At 37.9% G+C, this 14888-nt stretch overlaps 1 protein-coding gene and 1 non-coding gene across 2 annotated transcripts in view; one reads left to right on the forward strand and one right to left on the reverse strand.

Moving 5' to 3' along the window:
• LOC134654622 (E3 ubiquitin-protein ligase goliath-like) overlaps nt 1-14888 on the reverse strand; it is a 60535-nt gene that overhangs the window by 36416 nt on the left and 9231 nt on the right. The gene's annotated exons all lie outside the window — the stretch shown is intronic.
• On the forward strand, nt 10133-10236 carry LOC134654908 (U6 spliceosomal RNA). Its single transcript, XR_010097388.1, has one exon. It is a non-coding gene; the product is annotated as a U6 spliceosomal RNA (small nuclear RNA).

Below are 14888 nucleotides of genomic sequence, written 5' to 3' on the forward strand. Positions count from 1 at the left end.
TAATTAACTTATTATGTAGATTATGCGTGTCCGATATCTGATATGATGAGTAAAACTAGATTTTTATAATATGTATAGTGAATAAAAGTATCATTATATCACACCGTGCTATAATAAACAGATTGCCGTCTGCTTCTTCTTCTTCTCTTCGTTAGGGGCTATATCAGGCGCCTAAAGGTGACAGTCCATTTCCAACCGCAGCTGCATTACTGTTCATTTTCCTATGGAAATTGACAGTAACAGCGACGCGTTCAGTACCAGTAGTGCAACTGCGGTCAGAAATGGAATGTTACCCTAAGCCTCAGTATCACTGCGACCCTTCCTAATATTTGTTAAGAAGACCTTTCTCGTAGAATCAATCGTCAATTGAATAAAATGGAATTATGTTTTTAATGCGTAAATGAATAACATAAAAAAAAATCAATTTAATATATCCTACACTTACAATAATTTTATAACTTAAATAAATCTAAATCTTTACCTTTGTACCTACGTACATAGTCAATTTGTAATATGTATACAAATTCGTAGGATATTTGCTTTGCACGAAAAACAAACAAATAAATGTTTTAAAGTGTTTGTTGGTATTTTGAAGTTATTTCTGTATTATTTATCTGCACAACTATATAATTCTACTAATATAGGTCAAAGGTAACCTATACTTGTATCCTTTGACCTTATCAAAATTATTCATAATTATATTTATAGTGTACAGCAAATGATTGCTTCCATATTAGACTTCTAATCACAAATATTTACTTTGACGTTTGTGTATCTTTGATACACACACCTACCAAATCAGCTTAACCTGATTGGACGTGCATTCGATTGTATGCTAATAAACATGAACGGGTATCCAGTGGAAATATTCTAATTGACATCATAAAATATCTGTCGCGTTGGGCAACTCGTGCATTTTGAAATCGGAAAAAGAGAATGGTTAAAGTTAGTACAGACAGTCAAATGTAAAAATATGGGTGCATACAACTTTCAAAAATATGTCGCGCATAGTTCTTTATTTACCGACATTAAGAGTTAAGGCACATATTTTTGATAATTAAACGTGATAGATAGTTTTTTTTTAGTAAGATGTGCGTACCCATATTTTTACACACTGTACCAGGTACGCATTGATATATGATATGGGTTCTGCCGGCTGATGCATTTGATAGTTAACCGAACTGGAAATAAATGCATCCTAAATGTTAATACATACATATACCTAACTCATACCTGGTTTCTCTCACGGTTTGGCTAGAATGTATAACTACCGTGCATATATGTTTAATGTATGTATGTATGTTTTTGTGTAGGTAAGTAGGTACTTGCTAGTGGAAGATCTCTTAAGCTATAGTGGAAGCTTAAGAGATCTTCCACTAGGAAGTACCTACTTAAGAGCGCTCCAACAAGAAAAGTCGAAATAATGCAAAATTTATAATATTCCTCGATGACATTCAGTACTTTAGGGTCGTTATTAGAAACAATGAGTACTTGTTACGGTAAAAGCGTCTTCTTATCTTTAGGAATTACTTTTTAAATATTGGAAAAAGGGCGTATTAAATTAGTAATGATTTTTTTTCTGATGGTTGTTTCCGAAAAACCACGTGAAGCACTAAATTGTGAGCACGTATTTGTAAATGTTGAGAAGTTTACTCTGGTAAAGCTGGCTATTTTGTATTACTAATACCCTGTACATTAGGAATTACTTTTGACATTTTTCCTAAATACCTTTGAGAAAGAGAAAATCGAAGAAAAACAAACTCAATTTTCTCTCCGAAACAAGTGTCAATTCCTACGAAATTGTACTTAATATCGAAGTCATTTTCATACTCAAGCAATCTGCAGCGTTTGCTTATACTGATGGTATACATTAGTGTTTATGAAATTCTACTATAATTTTTTGGCAATTTTTTGAAAACGACTCTAATATTACCGATGACGCGCGGTCGTGAGCTCAGTGCCGCGGCAGAGCTTGTAGAGGTAGGACGTGTGTCGGTCGGCTCCGCACGTTTTCAACGGTGACGACGAGGTTTTTTATCATTGTGTGCGGCAGGCGCCGTGTAAAATGCTATACTGTGTGCGTGACAGTTCGTGTAAACGGCGACTGAGAAACTTTGATCCTAGTAATGTGTATTTGGTTTTATAGAGTATGTAACTACCGGACAGCATTAAAGATATTTGAAATGGTCTGATATTTTATAGGTACTAAATTAAAAAATGGCTGAATACAAATGCTTTTGATGACATGTCAGAATCAGAATATATAGGTCTGATGATGGAGCTGGGAGGTGGTCACCGGTACCAATCAACCATGCAACTAAACCACTTCGTGTTTCGGCTCGTTTGATTCGTCTCAACAAGATCTTTGACACAAGATAGGACTCAGGGTCTGATGATGGAGCTGGAAGGTGGTCACCGGTACCAGTCAACCACGCAACTAAACCACTTCGTGTTTGGACTCGTTTGATTCCTCTCAACGAGATCTTTGACACAAGATAGAACTCAGGGTCTGATGATGAAGCTGGAAGGTGGTCAACGGTACCAGTCAACCATGCAACTAAACCACTTCGTGTTTCGGCTCGTTTGATTCGTCTCAACAAGATCTTTGACACAAGATAGTACTGAGGGTCTGATGATGGAGCTGGAAGGTTGGCATCGGTACCAGTCAACCACGCAACTAAACCACTTCGTGTTTGGGCTCGTTTTATTCCTCTCAACGAGATCTTTGACACAAGATAGAACTCAGGGTCTGACGATGAAGCTGGAACGTGGTCAACGGTACCAGTCAACCATGCACCTAAACCACTTCGTGTTTGGGCTCGTTTGATTCGTCTTAACAAGATCTTTGACACAAGATAGTACTGAGGGTCTGATGATGGAGCTGGAAGGTGGTCACCAGTACCAGTCAACCATGCAACTAAACCACTTCGTGTTTGGACTCGTTTGATTCCTCTCAACGAGATCTTTGACACAAGATAGAACTCAGGGTCTGATGATGAAGCTGGAAGGTGGTCACCAGTACCAGTCAACCATGCAAGTAAACCACTTCGTGTTTGGGCTCGTTTGATTCCTCTCAACGAGATCTTTGACACAAGATAGAACTCAGGGTCTGATGATGAAGCTTGAAAGTGGTCAACGGTACCAGTCAACCATGCAACTAAACCACTTCGAGTTTCGGCTCGTTTGATTCGTCTCAACAAGATCTTTGACACAAGATAGTACTGAGGGTCTGATGATGGAGCTGGAAGGTTGGCACCAGTACCAGTCAACCACGCAACTAAACCACTTCGTGTTTGGGCTCGTTTGATTCGTCTCAACAAGATCTTTGACACAAGATAGTACTGAGGGTCTGATGATGGAGCTGGAAGGTGGTCACCAGTACCAGTCAACCATGCAACTAAACCACTTCGTGTTTGGGCTCGTTTGATTTGTCTCAACAAGATATTTGACACAAGATAGGACTCAGGGTCTGATGATGGAGCTGGAAGGTGGTCACCGGTACCAGTCAACCACGCAACTAAACCACTTCGTGTTTGGGCTCGTTTAATTCCTCTCAACGAGATCTTTGACACAAGACAGAGTTCAGGGTCTGATGATGAAGCTGGAAGGTGGTCAACGGTACCAGTCAACCATGCAACTAAACCACTTCGTGTTTCGGCTCGTTTGATTCGTCTCAACAAGATCTTAGGCACTAGGTGACACTCAGGGTCTGATAATGGAGCTGGAAGGTGGCCACTGGTACCAGTCAACTATGAAATTAAACCACTTCGTGTTTGAGCTCGTTTGATTCGTCTCAACAAGATCTTTGACACTAGGTGATACTCAGGGTCTGATGATGGAGCTGGAAGGTGGTCACCGGTTGGTGGTGACCACCTTCCAGCTACTGGTACTGGTGACCACCGTCCAGCTCCATCATCAGACCCTCAGTACTATCTTGTGTCAAAGATCTTGTTGAGACGAATCAAACGAGCTCAAACACGAAGTGGTTTAGTTGCATGGTTGACTGGTACCGGTGACCACCTTCCAGCTTCATCATCAGACCCTGAGTCCTATCTTGTGTCAAAGATCTTGTTGAAATGAATAAAACGAGCCCAAACACGAAGTGGTTTAGTTGCATGGTTGACTGGTACCGGTGACCACCTTCCAGCTCCATCATCAGACCTTGAGTCATATCTTGTGTCAAAGATCTTGTTGAAATGAATCAAACGAGCCCAAACACGAAGTGGTTTAGTTGCATGGTTGAATGGTACCGGTGACCACCTTCCAGCTCCATCATCAGACCCTGAGTATCACCTAGTGCCAAAGATCTTGTTGAGACGAATCAAACGAGCTCAAACACGAAGTGGTTTAATTGCATAGTTGACTGGTACCAGTGGCCACCTTCCAGCTCCATTATCAGACCCTGAGTGTCACCTAGTGCCTAAGATCTTGTTGAGACGAATCAAACGAGCCTAATCATGTTACTACATGGTTGATTGGTATCCGTGACCACCTTCATCATCATCATCAGGCTTCATCATCAGATGCTTAGTATCAGCTCGTTTCTAAACTTAAGATACAAATTAAAGGTTTTATTATATAACTAAAATAGTTTCACTATACAATGCAATGCAATATGCAATGACGAAAAATGAAAATAAGCGAGTACCTAAGTAAGTACGTATAATTTCTTTCTAGTAATAATGACCTACATAAGTATGTATATTTGCACTGGATTTAGTATTTTCGTACCAAATAACATTTTTAGGACTTTGATATTAAAGTACAGTTAGTGTTGTTATGATTGATTTCAATGTGCTTCACGATCGGATCAAGAATGTTTAATCCATCATTGTAGTGCGACCGAGGGAAAATGCGGTGGAAGGGTTCGGCGACCTGAGCTCGCGGAGCCTGCCGCAGCGCGTAAAATACCTAAACTCGCTCATCCTCGAAATGTAATAGCACTCTTAAGTACGTCTCAGATTTATGCGAATTGTCTAAATACGAATAGGTATTCGTATCTTAACGTCACGTCTACATTGGAGATTGACCCGGACATAGCATTTGTAAAATAAAAAATAAATAAAACTTCGATTAATATAATCAATGCAAATCTTCTAAAGAACTTTTAGTATCTGCGGAGTAGCCAATAAGACTCGACAATCATGTCGGTAAAAAGGGGGCCTGGCTGTAGTCACGCGATACAGATAAATAATATTTACTCCGTGAGGAGATTCGCGGCTTGTACTGCCCTTCTCCGGAGACACGATAGGAAAAAGAATAATACGAGAAAATAATTGCCACATTGTTAGCAGCCGATGCGACGAAGGCTGCTGCAGAACGCCGCATCATTGTCTTTGTAATGTGGGCTGTGGGTACCACGCGACCAGATGCAAGGATTATAAACTACTACTTACTAGGCTTATATCGACCGGGATATGAGCCGTGATTACCTTTTGTATTGTTTTCGAGCTCCCGATATTTCGACGCAGTTACATGTATCTTGTTCACGGGCAACCCATAGTCTAGTCTAGTGAAACTAACCGTGAATCATTCAAAATTGTTATTATTACTTACTTACTCCGTTGATTTAGCGATCCAAAATGAGAATTGGCCACAAGACAGCGCAAAAATAAACTAAAAGAATAAACTAAAATAATTGTTATATGCTAAAGAAAAAGTGACGAAGCCCTCCGGTGGCCGAGGCGAGAAACGAACAGGCTTTTCAGCTTACGCAGCTAACGTCTTGCTTGACCACTCGACCATCCATAGATCAGAGGATCTCAAGGCCTAACTCAGCATACCATGCTGAAACCCTGTTTATTTTAAGCCCTAAACCTAAATCACCATATCAAAGTACAAAAACTTATTTGTTCGCCAGGAAGACGGCCTTGGTCCGTATGTTTATTCATCAGCCGTCCACAGCTGTCGGACACTTCATAAATAACGCAACAGCCTGCTTAAACGGTATGCAAAGAAATACTTTGAAATCTTGGATCGAATCCGTAAAACGGCATCTTGACCTTTTTAAGAGTCTTTGTTCTTCGTTGAGGACTCTTTTGCACAGGACAAAGAAAAGTGTGTTTAAAAAATCCATTTTTTTGCGTCGTAAATGTAGCGGTTTAATCTTTTAAAATAAACATTTGGCAACAAGAGACGAATTCGACTAACTTCCTTGTTTTAACTGATGAACTTTTCACTAACTTTCACGATTCTTTGATATTATTAAATTGTACAACGTAATTGTAATTGTTGTTCCTTGTTTTCGTTCCCATAAACTCTGAACTTTGATTGCTTTCGCTTCAGTATTAGTTTTGACGGTAATAACTTTCTCTCTTATCAATTAATAACCATGCTTTAAACTTACATCTGTGTCTTGTCAATTTACTTAGTACCTAATGGGCTTTATTTACCTATTTGATCTATATATGCTCGTAACTATGTACGTCTTTATGGTAACAACCAGTCTTAATTAGGTAATGACGTTTCGGCAGCTCAATATCAGACGCTAATCGTGGTAGCAATTATACGTTGACGTTTCTAGGCTCTAATATGCTTATACAGTATATTCCAATGAAGGCAACGAGGCATAATATATAAGTAAGTACCTGATTAGTCTAACTACCTACACAATTTGTTTGAAGGGACTACTGAAACACTAACAGCATTGGTCCTTTTGGTAGGGTGTCTTAAGGTTGACATTTCCATCAGCGATGCAGTCAGCAGTATGCACTGTAATGTTATTGAAATTAATTGAATAATGTGAAATGTAATCATGCAGTTGGTGGTTCCTGTTGATTTTATGATCAAGTCCCTTTTCGTTGCACCTGTTACCCTAATACACTTTTTCTTTACGATTGGCGTTTGTCGATATACGATCGACATCTTGGCAGCGGTCCTAGATTTTAGTCAAAAGTAAACTACATTGTTAAATATTAAATCAGCCAGGCGCCTATTTTACCAACTTGACAATTGACCCCTGACACTGACAATTTCCTGTACATTTCTGGGTGGGTAAGTAACGACGGTACATATCGTCATGTTAACTTGTTGGAGCAGCAATCTACGGTGAATTGTCAATGTCAATTACATTGTCAGTGTCGTGAAACGGGGGCCTGATAACTCAATAAGTCATGATTCTTACTAAATCAGAATTATGTATAACTGTATCCTGTGACTTGCTCCAAACGAGGCTATAGCAGTGCACTAAAAGGGGACAGACCATTTGGAACGGCATTAGCTCCATGTTTGGAGCGCACGGTTGTTGCACGTGCGGTACAGTTGGTGTATACCGGTATATTTGAAGGTTCTTACAGTTTTAGATACTGTCTGTCTACTGTAGTAAATTACCGGGTGCCGGCCTAAACGGCTTCATAGTTTTAACGTGTAAAAATGTCGTTTATTTAACCCTTTGAACGCCACGTGTATCGTGCGCGGCGCGTCACCGTAAGCGTAAGGGTTCAGGAAATTTATATTGAGCAGAAATAGTTTTAGCTGAGTCATGGGGGTTCGCGAGGTCTATAGCTCACAGAGCCACTAGATATAAACGTTCTATGTACATGTTGGTCTTTACCTTTTAAATAACTCCTTTTCCATTTTATGTACTTAATTAATCGATTTTTGTTTAAAGTTCAGATCTCATAGCGACTTCCGATGCTAAGTAAAACAATGAAGAGATACAAAATAATAATAATTGTAATTTGTAATCTGAATTGGAATGTGTAGAAAGCTGCACTAAACATTACGTTACTCAAGCCATTAAATATGGATGAAACAATTGCCATGTCTCGTTCGAATATTAACTTACCACAATGAATGGCAAATGTTTATTATGACAGACTCGTCTGCGCTCGTTTCCGTTTCCTCGATACGCAGACGTCATAAATATAGCTGGTCAACCAAATCTTGTCAGTAAAAAAGGCGCGAAATTCAAATTTTCTATGGGACGATATCGCTTCGCGCCTACATTTTTCAAATTTGCCGCCTTTTTCTACTGTCAAGATCTGGTTGACCAAGTATATATTAAAACCATTAAAAGGAATATGTCTTAAGGTTCTATTCTGATTGCAAATATGCAGATTTACGATTGCAACGGGAAATAGGCGATGATACTATCAACATAGTTAATAAAATAAGTGATAGATTGAAAGTTTCAATGCGGTAACAACATCAAACAACAACAACAACGAAGAAAGCAGCAACCAGGTAGACGAGCCCAACAGACAAGGAAATTGACGATGACGGTGACATCGCCTGTTTCTCAGAAATATCAGAATGTACCATATACCAAGCATCAAATAATGCACTAAGGATCATTTCCTAAGTAACAACACAGTCGTCAGTAAGTCCTTATCAAATATGGCAACAGACGGAGTTGACGTAAAACCTGCGAATTGGTTTTATGATTTACCGCGCAGTCGTCAGATTTTGATGTGTTTGACTAATCTGCTAATGAGGCAACTAGGGCTACCTATAATGAGAATGAGAAGTAAGAGGCAAGTTGTTCTGAAAGATTATTATTACTCTTGAACCAAAACTGAAATCATGTTTCTGTTTCATAACTTCCGGTTTATTTTTCTGATAGGTAAGCTCTCGAAATTTGATACCTAGATGTTCAGCTCGAATACCAGCTAGTGTGGGCAGCCACATACTAAAATCTAAATGCATCCCAATGCCTGCCACGTAATGTTTCGCATACTAATCGTGGGACATATTTCCGCGTATGCTTGAGAAGACTATGAATTTTTCAATTTTCTTTTGAAATAAATCATCAGTTGTGCAATTATCTAAAGGAAGCCAGAGAAATCACTAATGGAGTAATTATTAACTGGAGCCACTAGTTAGAGCAGTTAGCTGTTAGTGATATCTGTGAGTCAAACATGATAAGCAGGTAGGTAAAACTATAAATAGATTCAAACCTTGCTCATAAATCTCATAAATGAGGTTATTTAATAGTAACCGCAAATAATATAATACACTGAAGAAACCGCAACGACATCCGTTTGTCAAGGCACAGATAACAAAGTTAACTGACCATTGGTGACGTTCCACGGGTGGAGCTACGGGAATAATCGGGAAGTCCCGGTAAAATCCGGCCAAATTCCGGTCAAATCTATATCTATCCTACAAGATTCGATTACAAAGCGGGATTACGAATCGGGTGAATTTTATTTTAGAATGTAAACAAAAGCTTTCAATTAAGCTCTTAACTCTCAACATAGCGACGTTATCAAATCTGTCAAATTTCTAATTTGAAGTGCATTAAACAACTGTACCGATATTCGGAACCTAAAGTAATATATTGAGAGTGGCAACACTGTAGTTAGTCGTATTGTCCTTTTCTAGCATATACGTCCATCTCTCTCCCACACCCCCACCACTTCAGGCAGTTGCGTTTGACAATTTTGACAGTTAGAAACAAACGCAAATTACCTCATTGGCTTGCTGTTTTTCCATCTGGAAGGTCGTGAAGCTAAACTGCTGGTGAGTTTTTGAATTTGTACCCCAGTTTAGCTGACTATATTGAAAAACAGTTTCTAACGGCTTTTGCCGTTCGAAATAAATATTTAAATTTAGTTGTCCGTTAAACTATCTAGCAAATAAAAATGATCCGGAATAGTGATGTGCAAGTGTTTTCAAAGGCTGCCTGCGCGCACCGTGGCTATGCCAATGAAAATACTAAAACACATGGTAGAAAACACATCGAGCTGGTAAAGCGTGCACGTGTCACCATTATAATTTAATTTTATTAAGTCTCTTCAGAGTCTTGTTAGTTTAAATCTTTGTGTGTGTATAATAACGGTTGAAATTATATAATACTTAAATGGTGATGTGTGGAGGTATACCCTTTCAAGTGATTTGTGTTTTCGAATACGAATGGATCGGATAGTTAATACGTGTTACGTAGAACCTACGTATTAAGGTAGAAGCTTATAGACGTGTAGGTTTTTTATCTGTCCAAGTATCTATCAGCAATTTATCTTTTTATCCCGTTCCGGGTTAATATAATATTGCAAAATTAATTTTTTGGTAATAAACTTGCTGATAAATAACGTGTACCCGAATAGGAGTCGACGATATTTCCGCTCTAAGGGACACAAGGTAACGAACAAACCTACATCGCAAACATTGCATTTATTTTTGTGGAAAGTGAGTACTTCGGCAGTACATAAACTTAAATCTGACTAGACATAGAGAGAGATTAGCGTGGCTCTGCGCAAGAATGACATGCGAATTCGTGAAGTATTTCACTCTGTATCTATTAGGGCTCCCGGTATCCGTGTTACACGCCGAAACGAATACCCGTGTTCTTAAGCCCGGCGGTGCTAAGAACACGGTTTACACGGAACCGCCGGGATCCGGATACGTATCTAATAAACGTTCCCAAGACACGTTTCTCAGATACGTATCTCCGTTTACACGGGTACTTAACACCGGCCCGAACGGATCCGAAACAGGTTGACCCAAACAATGCTCTAGGTCTGGGTATGTAAGGTCTAATATTGAATGTTGACTTCAGATGAACTCGTTTGGCGTACGATTTTTTTTTAATTATTTATAACTGTGTTGATATAACATATTTAGCCAACTATACAATATATTAATCGAAGTAGGTGTCCCTATCCTATATTGTCTACTATTTTTAATTTTAAACCTACTCGTCCCTAGTTTAAAGTAAAACCTTCATTTTTTTACTATTATTGCTTTTAAGCTAACATATTCATTATTAATTACATAATTAATATAATTATATTTCAATCAAAGAAATACATTTTATACATGTATAATTGTGTAAGTAATATAGTTTCGTGAAGAATAGATGTGCAGACAAATACTACCTATATTAGTTAAAAATAACAGTTAAGAAAATAAGTATGAATTACTTCGTGGTTATTTCTTCTTGCAACGGGCGCAGCTTCTTGCAGCTTTCTCGCGCAGAGAATTGCAATCACAATTCAGCGCGGGAACGCTGCCTGCGTATTGGGCACCCTCCCGAGGGCACCAAATCTTATTATTATCAATTTACTGCTGAGCGAAAACAGCAAATCTGCCAACGACGCAAAAAAAAGTACACACAAGCGGCATTCGAAACGCAGGATTTCACGCGAGAACCTTAAAAAGAAACCCATGTTACCTTGGTTACCTAGCGATTATATTGTTAAGAACATTAAGATAGATCTCAAAATTGGTAATCATTCATGTTCACTTGGGTCACTTTCACACGAGTGTTCAGGTAATAAATGCCGGCCGCTGGTGTTCCATTCATTAGAACGTGTTGTTTTCCAATACCCTTTTGTCTGATATCGCCGAAAACAAGTAGGTTCCCAAACCATTATCAGAACTGCCACAACCAATTATAAACTTTATGTCGGTGTAATAAGGAGAACACGTCTACACAAGAAATTGTAACAAATGCAGCGGCAGATACATATTGATTATTTATCATGGTTTACTATAATACTTAATACCTAGATGCCTGGCTTACGTAAGTTAAAAAATAATACGATTAAAAAATATACATTTCTTATTGACAGAATATTTATTCGATAAAATATACCTATTCGAGAAAACTCACACATACATTGTAGGTAATATCAGTAATATGATTGACAATTGATTGAATTTTAATTATAATTATACTTATAGGACTTATATCTACAGATTATTAAAAATATAAGGACTGTTTAATAATGTGCAATTGATAAGAATATTGTATGTATTACCAGATCATGCATGGCCAGTTTTTATCGTACAGTCTTCTCTTTATACTCTTTATTGCTTTTATTTTGTATTACTAGCACTTTATATTTATTGCTATCAAGTTATATAATAAACCATAAAGTATTAGTATTTGAAGTTTTATACTATTTTGATAGTAGCATGTAGGTATAGGTACCTACTGTATTTCTAATTTTCTACTCGTATTACAACATTGCAAGCAAAAACTACCTGCTCAGAAAAGGGTTTTGTAAACCGTTTATTGAATTTCGACTCTATGAACCACGAAATAAGGTTAAATATGACAGAAACTCCTCATGAATCTTTTGTCTATTCATTTGTAGCTCTTAAGTACCTACGCCGGTTCGTTCCTTCGCTACTCGTCAAGGACGTGTCCGGAGCCACGGGTAAATAAGATCCGTTTCTTCGAATACCCGTTTATCCGTGGGAACGGATCTTAATTACACGTTTCTTAATTACACGTGCGGAACGGGCCAGAAAACCGTGTACGTGTTATTCGGAAACGGGTATTCGAAACGTGTAAACGAAACACGGACTCGACCGCGAGCCCTAGTATCTATCAACTTATATCTCTCCAACTAGATCTTTGATTTATGTAGGTAGGTACCTACTTAAATATATAACTTAGCAGGTACTTACAGCTTTAAAGGTTAAGGAAAAGAACTCTTGCATGTAGGTGCTATATGTGCTTGTGTTATTTTGAATTTGAATAACTTGATTATTAATTCTATACGTAACTACATACAAGAGGGTCAATTCTTAAGCCTACTTACCTACCTACATAAATAGTACACTTAAATTAAACGTTTCAAATAAAATCGGAAGCCTGTGACATGGAAGGGCATTAACGATACGGGAATCTTTAGATTGATTCATTGACGAAGACGCATGGTTTGGTTCATATTGTCAAATTATATTAGTTAACTGTAGAGTTAAAGTTTAGTTTTGGCAAATCTGCGCGTCACCGTGAATGACACTTTCTAAAAGTGCCTGTTAAAGCCGGCGTAAAGCCTTTCACCTTGTCGAGCAAGGAACCCGCAACTTAGGGAATATTACCCATAAACTCAGGGTATTTGATTTGAATGATACTTATTCTTAAACTTACGTTTGTTATGGTTCCACCTGCTAAGGTGCGCCTAAGAGAATCTTTTATTCGTTCACAAACTAACGTCAAGTTATTTGTGATGAAACCAATATATTATGTACCTATCTAAACCTGCGCAAGGCTGCCATGTTTACACCTGCGTAAGGTGTGCCAAAAGAATCTTTGATTCGTTCACAAACTAACGTCAAGTTATTTGTGATGAAACCAATATATTATGTACCTATCTAAACCTGCGCAAGGCTGCCATGTTTACACCTGCGTAAGGTGTGCCAAAAGAATCTTTGATTCGTTCACAAACTGACGTCAAGTTATTGATGATGATATTATAACCTATGTAAGCCTGCGCAAGGCACGTCAGACATATTCACAGAAATATAAATGATATGGTCATAACACAGGCGTGCGAGTAGACCACAATCACAAAAATATTACAAAGATTAAGTTGTAAATATCTCTTTTTAGAGAATGTAAAAATGGTTTAAAATAATGTTTTGGGTAAAAATCAGTCGAAATAGGCAAGGCTTCGTTATTAGAGTTTTCATTTTTGTTTACCAATCTATTTCAAGGGTCCCGAACACCCTATTGGCTAAACCCGAAATTGGGCTAATTAACTGTGGTAAAAGTGAAAACTGCTTTCCATTTACATAACATTTCTAAAATTATAAGAATTATAACTTTATTTTCTCAAAGACATTATACATTTCACTACAGAGAGAAGTAAATTTTTACATACTTTAACGGCACATGTCAAAAAATACAATAATAAAAAAAACCTTAAAAACTACTACATTTAAAATTATAATAGGTAAAATAAAAACCTAAGATTCCAGGCCTATCTCGACTCATTTTTATTTTAAAGATGGAAAAAATCTTTGCACCCTAATATAAAATTGTGGTCTGGAGACGCTAAGCCTCATAACTTGGGTGGCATAGATAATACTAAGAGATTTAGTCACCTAATTTCGACTATAAGCCCAGGCAGAATATTGATAATTAGAATAAGGAGTAGTCAATCCTCCAAGGTCCATACAATCTGTGGACTCTAATTAAATCAGGCTCGGTAAGCTCACGACACGACAGAGCTTACGATTCCATTCTGAAATAAGCTATGTTTACAATATATATTACCCATGGTGTGAAACAAACAGCCTGCTCAAGGTGTACAAAGGGTCCGTTTAACGGCCCTATAAACATCTACAAACCTTTGAAGTCTAGGCCTGCTACAATATGACAGACTAGAAATAAATACATATGATCCCAATGTAAGAGCAGCTCACAGTTGCATAAATTATATTTGGCTGGAGAGCACTTGTCTTTCAGTTAACATGTTTACGAGTACCTACCTATGTACACGACATGACCAAGGTTACCTACCTTTTTACATAATTATTATATCCCTGACTGCCATGGTATATTAGAAAAATTATCAAGTGCTGGCGGTGCTGCACAAGCATGTTTGAAATAAAATATACAAAACTGGCCTAACGGGCGTTTATGAATTATGTATTTTACACCCTTGTGTCTGTATTGTGACCCTGGAAGTTTTAAACCACCTGTATCGTAAGTGCTCCTATGCACGGATTAAGTTTATAATAAACTACCCATGCCCTAACCTCAAGGGTAAGTGCTTCTATGCACGGACCAGATACTGTTGTCACTTATTTCACTTATCATGACTTGTCATAGTTTGATACTACACGTTTAATAAATTTAAGACCGTGGAATGTACCCACTACAAAAGGTTTTTAAAAATAGTGACTGAATGGTTTGTACGAACGGTTCTAGCACAGTTTCTGGGCGGTCACGTCTAGGGCATGACCCTCTAGTTCTCAATTTATACAAAATTATAGCATTGTGATACTGTTCGCTTTGCACAATAAAATAGGGGAACAGGAGCACGCCTTGCGAAAAGGCGAAGCTATTTTGAAACGCAAACCTTTCAAAAATAGATTGAAATATATAAATAATTATGTTTTTGGTGTGGAACATGTAATTGTACACCCAAACAAATGCAATCATTTAAGTATGTTAGCAAAACTCTGCCAAAGTGTTAGTCTGTCTCTAC

The sequence above is a fragment of the Cydia amplana genome, chromosome 15 (genome assembly GCF_948474715.1).
Source record: "Cydia amplana chromosome 15, ilCydAmpl1.1, whole genome shotgun sequence".
NCBI classification, from domain to species: Eukaryota; Metazoa; Arthropoda; class Insecta; order Lepidoptera; family Tortricidae; genus Cydia; species Cydia amplana.